General features: G+C 33.6%; 2 long non-coding RNA genes across 2 annotated transcripts; one reads left to right on the top strand and one right to left on the bottom strand.

The window, feature by feature from the left end:
• The first annotated feature begins 2,895 nt into the window (after positions 1–2,895).
• Positions 2,896–5,281, top strand: LOC128924155 (uncharacterized). The gene is made up of 2 exons (XR_008472847.1): positions 2,896–3,729; positions 3,805–5,281. It is a non-coding gene; the product is annotated as an uncharacterized LOC128924155 (long non-coding RNA).
• On the bottom strand, positions 5,144–8,784 carry LOC128924154 (uncharacterized). The gene is made up of 3 exons (XR_008472846.1): positions 8,545–8,784; positions 5,363–5,431; positions 5,144–5,284 (listed from the first exon to the last, which is right to left on the bottom strand). It is a non-coding gene; the product is annotated as an uncharacterized LOC128924154 (long non-coding RNA).
• Positions 8,785–9,380: the final 596 nt, after the last annotated feature.

Consider the following 9,380-nt stretch of genomic DNA (forward strand, 5'->3'; position numbering starts at 1 on the left):
TTTATACCTCTGTACCAAAAATGATTAAAATTGAGCCAATACTTCCTCTAGCCCCTACATACATACCCCATATATGGCTTTTCAAACCGTACGCCGTTTTGTTTATGAGATATCATAGCAAAATTAAGTGAACGTATAATCATGAATATTATGTAACGTGATGGCGGCGAAAATGGCTGAAAACGGTCCAGGATTTACTCCAGCTCAAATATTATATAATATATAATATATAATGATTTTCACTATCCTGGTTAATTTTATGCTGAATATATATAATCATGAATATTATGTAACTTGAAGGCGAAAATGGCAAATTTATCAAATTTTATATTTAATGATTTTCACTATTCTAGTGGATTTTATGCCAAATATATTGATACAATTTTGAGTTACCTTATTTAATTTGCGTTGAAATGTGTTAAAAAAAATACTATAGTTAACATTTTGATCCCATATAAGTAAAAATTTCGGCCTTTACTTTTTACTTTACGCAGAATATATATCTACCTAAGAATCTTAAGAAAATTATAAGAAAGATCCAAGATAACAGATTAAGATGGACAAAATAAGACGGTCAATTGCTAATGTAAAATATTTCTGTTTAGCGACACGCTTTAATTTGAAGGTCATGACTATTATTATTTATTGTTTCAGTATTTTATGGGTTACAGAAAAATTGGGATTTACAAAGCATGATTGGTAGCTTATGGAGGGTTTAAGGATTAATCCATAAATATTTATTTAAATAAAACACAAATATATACATAGGCGTACTATTATTGAAAGATTTTGAAAACAACTCAACTCATGTACGTAAATTTTCAACCTGAATACATACAAATAATGAGGTTCCCACAAATTTTATACCTAGATTAGCCTACATTGGCAAACTTGAGCAGTGAAGTGTGAATTTTAGCGATTTTAATTTATAAAGTGCAAATTAACCAAAGTTGTGTTAGCTTCATCAATCAAATCAATATTAAATATACAACGGACATACATAAACATTAGACATAAACATCTAAACAGAAAACTGAAGGAAGACCATTTAAAGCTAGCTACACCAAAAGCAAAACACAGGAGCCATTCTCGAGGATTATACTCATAAAAGTATATTATATTATAATTGCATTAATTTAAGAGTAAGTTTTTCATTCCTTAAGTTAGATATATCATGCCTAGGCTAAATAAAAGATCTGCTGTACAAAGTCGAGTTGAAAATAGAAGACGTATGCAGATTCTTAGGGCTAACTTATTATATAGAGTTAGTGAGCAATCTCATAATTCTCAAAGCCACGCTAATCGCAGATTAGATCCAGAAGTCCGTCTGTTAGAACGAAATATCAATACAGTTCAACATAGGACAAGGCGACAAAATCAAGAGGTTCGGTCTGCTGAACAAACCATAGATACCAATCAGCATAGAACCCGGCGACAAAATCCTCAATTTCGCTCTGAAGAGCAAAGAAGGAACACCCGAGAACATAGGTCTCGGCGGGAAAACCCAGAGGCTCGGTCTGCTGAGCAAACCATAAATACTGTACAGCATAGGTCTTACTTTTAGTAATTTTTAACCTAACCTTTGTATGGGAGGTGGACGTGGTTATTATCCGATTTCAACTATTTTCATGGTGTATGGTGGGTTACGTAAGAGAACCGACTTCAGAAAGTTTGGTTTATATAGCTTACTTGGTTTGCTAGATATATTCAAACAACCGATTTGTGGTCGGGGCCACGCCCACTTTCCTAAAAAAATTACATCCAAATATGCCCCTTCATAGTGCGATCCTTTGTACCAAATTTTATTTCCATAGCTTTATTTATGGCTTAGTTATGACACTTTATATGTTTTCGGTTTTAGCCATTTTGTGGGCGTGGTACTTCGATCTGATTCGTGTACTTTACAATATATAAAATTAGCACTAGTGAAGATATCAGAACAGAACATAATGCATTTAATGAGTGGCATCGCCCTTCCATAAATCGTCGAAATCGGTCCATAAGTTTTCAAGACCATATATTAAGAAGAACTTCAGAGGGAATAATATGTTTCTTCTAATAATTTGTTGTAATAAAATGAGTGAAATCGGGTCATAACTTCCCCTATCTCCCATATACTTATTATAGTATTAGGGTTTTCAAACTTATATATGCCGAATATGTGAGTCAAATTGTTTTATAATATTAATAAAATTAAATAAATAAATTGCGAGAGTATAAAATGTTCGATGACACCCGAACTTAGCTCTTCCTTACTTGTTTTTCATCATATTACGCACCACCGAGGCGTACTAGGGTTGTGTGCTACGATTTTTTTGCTACAATTGGGCTAATTAGGGTGTTGTGCTAGCATTTAATCTTCACTAAAATTTTAAAGTCCGATGAACAGTACTTAAATAATTATTAAATATATTAAATGTTTTCAATATTAATGGAATTATTTTAAATTATATCGCATAATTATTAAATTTTATGGTGGTATTAAATGTTATTTACTGGTAAGTTAGTTATATTTTATGTACAAGTGCATTACGTGATTCAACTATTTTTATACTGTCGCAACAAAAATTGCTAAGAGAGTGTTATAATTTTGTTCACATAACTAAAAGAGTTAGGTATAGAGTTATATATACGATACGAGTAGATTGGAATTCCGGATGTCTGTTCGTCCAGCCGTCTGTCCGTCTGCGCAAGCTGTAACTTGAGTAAAAAGATATCTTGACGAAACTTGGTACAAATATTCCTTGTCACCCTGAGGAGGTTGCCTTCGGAAATGGGCAAAATCGGACCACTGCTACCCCAAAAAAGTGGCGAAAACCGAAAAAATATAAAGTCCCATAACTAAGCCATAAATAAAGTTATAAACTCTCCCTCTCCCAAATAAGTTTTTTGTATATATCTCGCAAACCAATAAAGCTATATAAACCCAACTTTCTGCAGTCGGTTCCCTTACTTACCCCACCATACCCCATGAAAATAGTTGAAATCGGATAATAATCACGCCCACCTCCCATACAAAGGTTAGGTGGAAAATTACTAAAGTGCGTTAACTCACTAACGAATAACATCAGAAACCCTAAAATTTGCAGAAGAAATGGCAGAAGGAAGTTGTACTCAGTGTTTTTACAAAATGGAAAATGGGCGTAGCGTCGCCCACTTATGGGTCAAAAACCATATCTCATGAACTATTCGACCGATTTCAATGAAATTCGGTATACAGCATTTTCCTGACACCCTGATGACACGTGTGATGGCTGAAATCGGTTCACAACCAAGACTACTTTCCATAAAACTCAATTTTGAATTCCCTCTCATTCTTTCGCTTTATAATATGTGAAAAAACTCAAGCGTTTTTGAGATGCGAAAACACTAATACTGGGATGCTCGAATAATTAAAAAGCCTAATTGCCTGTTACGAAAAAGTAAGATTCCTATTAATTGAAAATCACGTGCGTACGGTTTCACAGTTTAATTGTATCGTCACCTAAAATGCAAAAGGCCGTAACTAACAAAATATTCAAAATTGACATTTTGATTGATTATGAAGTACTTAACCGAAACACGTGTACACAGCAAATTTTACATGCATACGTCCAAAAATAACGACTTTATAGGCGAGAATCAGAAGGCCGCAACTACAACTTCAACAATTTCATAAACCAAAAAGCCGTAACTACCCTTTTTTTCATTCTCTTTGATTCAATTTCAATGTTACACATTGTGTTATCCGTAATTACAGTTGTTTTCATTATCTTTCATTCTTTATCAAATTGTGTTACTGTGTTTTGCCTTTCTTCAATACAGGCAAAAAATCCGGAGAGCCAACTGTTAATATGATCCGTGCCTTGGCATATGATCCATCTGGAATAATTTATTATAAAACAAATATCAACGACGATTATAACGTTTTGCCACAACGTACACAACAAAAATTTAGGGACATCGAACCTTCACAGTTACATACCGAAAGAATATCAATATCCAAAAAGAAATGGAAACACCTGCAGGAACTTAAATTTTTACTTCCGGCTGACTGCCACAGCTTTTATGATAATATACCCTTTACATCTTAACCCTTCTGCTATGTTTGGGTCAATTTGACGAAATTTTCAGTAAAACTCGTCGAAATTCGCTTGTTAGTCTAGTCGTATTGTATTGATTCTTCTTCTATTTGTTAACTGCAGTAAATGGAATAGATAAATATGAAAATTAAAATAATATCTGTTTTTTTTTGTTGCTGGAGGATGCCAAATGTAATTTCATTACACTTATTACGTTGTTGGGTCAATTTGTATTTAGAAACATTTTGCCGTTTATTATTACATCACTCGATAAAAAACGCCGACAAAGAAAGCTAGTTATCGGAAATCGAGTATATTTTGCACAGCTCTATGCTCAGAAAAGAATCCACCAAAAAACGACAGCGATGTTTCTTTAGTCATCATACAAAAAATTCGAACAAATATTCAGCTGTTTGTAGTACGTGCCAAAAATTTGTTTGCAAGGAACACAGCAGCTTAGTTTGTGAAAATTGCCATTAAAACATACATATCTCAACAATTTTCTACAATTAACATACACTTAAGTTGATTCAAATAAAAAAATATGAACTCTTTCAATAAAATAGTGTTATTAGTGGAGTTTTTATAAGTGGGTCAAATTGACCCAAAACACTATATGTCGGCTTACGACGAACGGGCCGATTTACGGTTTTAAAGAAAAGTTATAATTTTGGAATTCAACGTTATAATAATTCAGTGTATTTTGTTTAAAATTAAGTGTACATTAAGTTTTGAAGGGTATATGTGTATATATGTACAATAATTGTTAATATGTTTACATACAATGTAACTTTAATTTAGTGTTAGTATATATTTATTTTATTGACCTGTTTTGCGTATGATTTTTCCTTCTTGTGTTGTATGGTGTTGAATGTTGTGATTGTGGGGGATATGCTCTCCAAGTTATTCTCCAAGTGATTGTTGAATTGTTGTTCACTTTCCTTTTTGTGTATTAAATTTGTGTTTTGAATATTTGATTTGCTTATTTCACTGTATATTGAATTTGTGTTTTGTTCACTTCAGAAAAAGCGCGGGTGTTTTGTTCGGATCCTTCCAATGATGTCTTCTTTTTCTTCGTGTAATGTTGTGTTGTAAAAATTAGTGAAGTTGGTTTCGGTCGGCTTATCTTCTTTGCATTACTGTTCTATTACTTTTCGGAGTAATTGAAAGTAATGCAGAGGAGTTTTTTGTTTGCACTAAACATTCCGGCCGCCTTGCAGTATCTGCGAAATAAGTGGGATTAGTGGGGTATACTTGATAGAGTTCAATGTGAGTAATGATAGTGAATTGAATGATAATACTTAGGTTTATTCGCTATTATAGAGTTCCAGTGAGCATTTAAAGTCTTAATGGTGGTTGGAGCCATTTCTCTAAAAAGAAAGAAAACTGTTAAGTTAGTTTGTACTTAAAATTACAATTTTAGTAATGGGTCGGGTTATTGTGCCTTGAGCAGTTCGGATTTCAACCACTCGAGTTTTATTGTCTAAACCGAAAAACACCTTTTCGATTCGGCCTAATTTCCACTCGTTTGGTGATGTGTTTTCGTTTCTTGGGCTAGGAGTGAGCCTAAAATATTTCGTTTTACTCCACCTAGTATGATATTTGGGTAGATATCGCTACCAATTAATATATCCACGGGTCTTGGTTTGTGGAATTGTGTATCTGCTAGCGTGAAGCCGAGGTTCTTTAGGCACAGAGTAGGGTCTATCGGAGGGTAAATTATCGGTAAGGCTATTCAGAATGAATGCCTGAGTTGATATTCTATAATTTGCATTTGTGTGTGAACAAAGCGTTATATTAAAAATTTTCGTAAGTATTGCTGAAACCGCATTGTTTAGTCCAGTCACTTGTGCTGATACAGAGTGGGTGGGTATATCCAGACTTCGTTGAAGTCTTTGAGATATAAATGTTGCCTCTGATCCTGAATCTATAAGAGCTCTTGCTGAAAATCGCTGACCATTATGTTCTACTTGTACCATTGCAGTACCCAATAATATCTGCTTCCTACTTGGGTTGTGTGGGTCTTGGGTTGAGAGTTCAGTGGACTGTATCGTTGTGGTGTAGGCTTGCTGATTTGAATTTTGGGTAGGTGTTGAGGTATTTGTCTTGGTAGCAGCAGTTGAACTGGTCGCTTTTGGGGTTTCCGGGGTTGATTCAGGTTGAGGTCTAGTTTCTTTATGTATCAGGGTATTATGTCTTTTGTGACATTTACGGCATGAGAATTTACTGATACAATTCTTGTAGCTGTGTGATGTAGCTAAACAATTGTAGCAATAGCCGTACTTTTTGATTGTAGAAATACGGGTCTCCACAGTCATTGCTAAAAATTTGGGGCATTCACGAATTGGATGATGGTTTTTGCAAAGTTTGCAACTATCTGCTTCCGGGTAGGGTTGAGAAGTAGTGTAATTATTACCTTTTCGGTGGTTTGAGGGTTCAGCTATTTGATTTTTAGACACGTTAACATGAAATGTGTTAAACTTCTTTTCGTCTGTCTTTTTTACTGAACTAGGATGAGATGAGTGGGTTTTTACTAATGAAGCCTTGAAATTTCCAACAGATTCGAGGGTTTTGTATTTATGTGTTAAAAAGGTGTCGAAATTTGACCATGTGAGTATAGTGGTATTATCTGATAGGGTATATTCAAATGCTTCTAACGTCTGTTTTGGTAGTTTTGAACAACAAAGATATATTAATATCGGGTCCCAATTTTGGGTGTTAATTTCCAGATTTGTTAAATTAGTTAAAACGTTATTAACCGCACGTTGTAGGGCTTTTATAGCGCAGCCTGTTTCTTGGGTTACATCGGGTAAGCTAAACAGAGTCTTCAATTGGGTGTTCACCTGCATCCTTTTATTTTCATACTGGTCGACAAGATTTTTCCAGGCCAGTATGAAACCATCATTTGTAAGGGGTGTGTTTTTAATTGCCTCTCTTGCTTCACCTCGGGTCTTCTGAGTAAGGTCTTCTGAGTAAGGTGGTGCTAATTGTCGGGTTACGGATATACAATGCTGTAAACATGTCCCGAAAAGTGGGCCAATTTGTATAATCTCCGTAGAAAATGTCAGTGTCGCATGGTGGTAGATGAACTTTGGGGCCGAAATCTGTGGATTCCGAGGGTCTTTCCTTTATAGGTTGGTTTGACACCTGTGTTTTACGTAAGAGGTACATATTATAGGATTTCTTGTATCAATCCTTGACTTTAGTAAAGTCGATGGTTTCTCGGGTATCACTCGAAATTCTTCGAATAGCATTGTATGCTTTCTTTGTTTTATCGTAAAGCGAGTTGAGTTCGACTCTTTTGATTTCGAGAGTGTAAACTGTTTCATCTTCAGTTTGAGTTTGGAAATGATCTTTCACAAATTCGACTAAATCGGTAGTTGTGTATTTGAAATCCTCCATTTTAATAATTTGGGTGAGTGATATTAGAAAACGAATTTAATTGATTGGGTGAAATCGTAAATAAATTGGGTAGAGAGTAAAATTGAAATAATTCAGGTATTCGGGTATAGAGTATTGTTTAAATCCAAAACCATGTATTTATTTTGAAAAATTTCGTTTTTGACTTTTTATTGAGTATTTGTGAGGAAAATTATTTATTTTTGTAATGTATGGGCGAATTCTGGGAATAAATTCGGAAAACAAATTTGCAAAGGGTTTTTGCAATTTTTCCTACTGGATCACTTTTCGAATTTCCTATTGGGCGTTTTCTTTAGTTTGCACTGTCCGCTATTGGCGATCGCTACCAACAATTCTAATACGAACTAGATCGCTAGTTCGTATGCATGTAAATGGGTGCGGATGTGTGTATATTTATATTAACTACTTTTGAGCAAGAAAAGTGCAATAGCCGCAGCAAGTAATTATGCGTTTTATTATTGCACTTCTTTTCTTGGGTACGAATATGTATATAAGTGTAATAAGTGCAAAGCAAAATTTGTTAAATTTGATTGACAAATAAATTGAACTTAAGTTCGCTTAAGTACACAATTTGAAACTTTAATTTTTAATTCAGATTTGCACTTCTAATACAAATAAAAGTAATGGGTCTCACATAAAGATTTTCCGAATCTTTATAATTTTAGGGTTTTAAATTATTTGTTGTTGGTGGTGGCCGGTGTACAAACTTTTTGTTGGGTCACTGTCTATTGTTGTTAGGCGAGATTTGATTCCAACGATGAGTTGTTGTTGGGTGTCGGTGTATTCCAACGATGTTATTACTGGGTGACTCCTCTTCTCTCCTCTAAACTATCCGGCTCGAAGGACCAAAAATGTCGGCTTACGACGAACGGGGCCGATTTACGGTTTTAAAGAAAAGTTATAATTTTGGAATTCAACGTTATAATAATTCAGTGTTTTTTGTTTAAAATTAAGTGTACATTAAGTTTTGAAGGGTGTATGTGTATATATGTACAATAATTGTTAATATGTTTAAATACAATGTAACTTTAATTTAGTGTTAGTATATATTTATTTTATTGACCTGTTTTGCGTATGATTTTTCCTTCTTGTGTTGTATGGTGTTGAATGTTGTGATTGTGGGGGATATGCTCTCCAAGTTATTCTCCAAGTGATTGTTGAATTGTTGTTCACTTTAATCTTTGTGTATTAAATTTGTGTTTTGAATATTTGATTTGCTTATTTCACTGTATATTGAATTTGTGTTTTGTTCACTTCAGAAAAAGCGCGTTTGTTTTGTTCGGATCCTTCCAATGATGTCTTCTTTTTCTTCGTGTAATGTTGTGTTGTAAAAATTAGTGAAGTTGGTTTCGGTCGGCTTATCTTCTTTGCATTACTGTTCTATTACTTTTCGGAGTAATTGAAAGTAATGCAGAGGAGTTTTTTGTTTGCACTAAACACTATATGTGTAATTTTTTCCTAACATAGCAGAAGGGTTAAACCTATTCTAATTTACTATTTGTATTGCAGGTTTTGTTGTTTTCAAATGAATTAATTTGTTTTTCTTAACCAGTTTAATTTAATTTTATTTTCTCGAATTAAATGTATTAATTAAATAATTTCTTTTGTGTTAAAATACTTACAATAAATAGATACAAAAAGACATAACTTGTTAAAAACTTTTTTAGTTACAGCCTAAAAGCACATTTTCTTATTTTAACCATTGCTTTCATTTTATACACAATTTTTTAGAAGTAGTTACGGCTTTTTGGTTTCAGAAAAATAAAGTGCAAAAGGCCGTAACTAACATTTCTTAAAAACTGCTTTTTTCGCATTAATTTGGTTTTCTGTCTTTGTTTTCTAAGCTTAAATCAACAATTTGGATATTTAGCTTTAAGTACTCTTTAATCTATAACGTTT

The sequence above is a fragment of the Zeugodacus cucurbitae genome, chromosome 2 (assembly GCF_028554725.1).
Source record: "Zeugodacus cucurbitae isolate PBARC_wt_2022May chromosome 2, idZeuCucr1.2, whole genome shotgun sequence".
Classification (NCBI taxonomy): Eukaryota; Metazoa; Arthropoda; class Insecta; order Diptera; family Tephritidae; genus Zeugodacus; species Zeugodacus cucurbitae.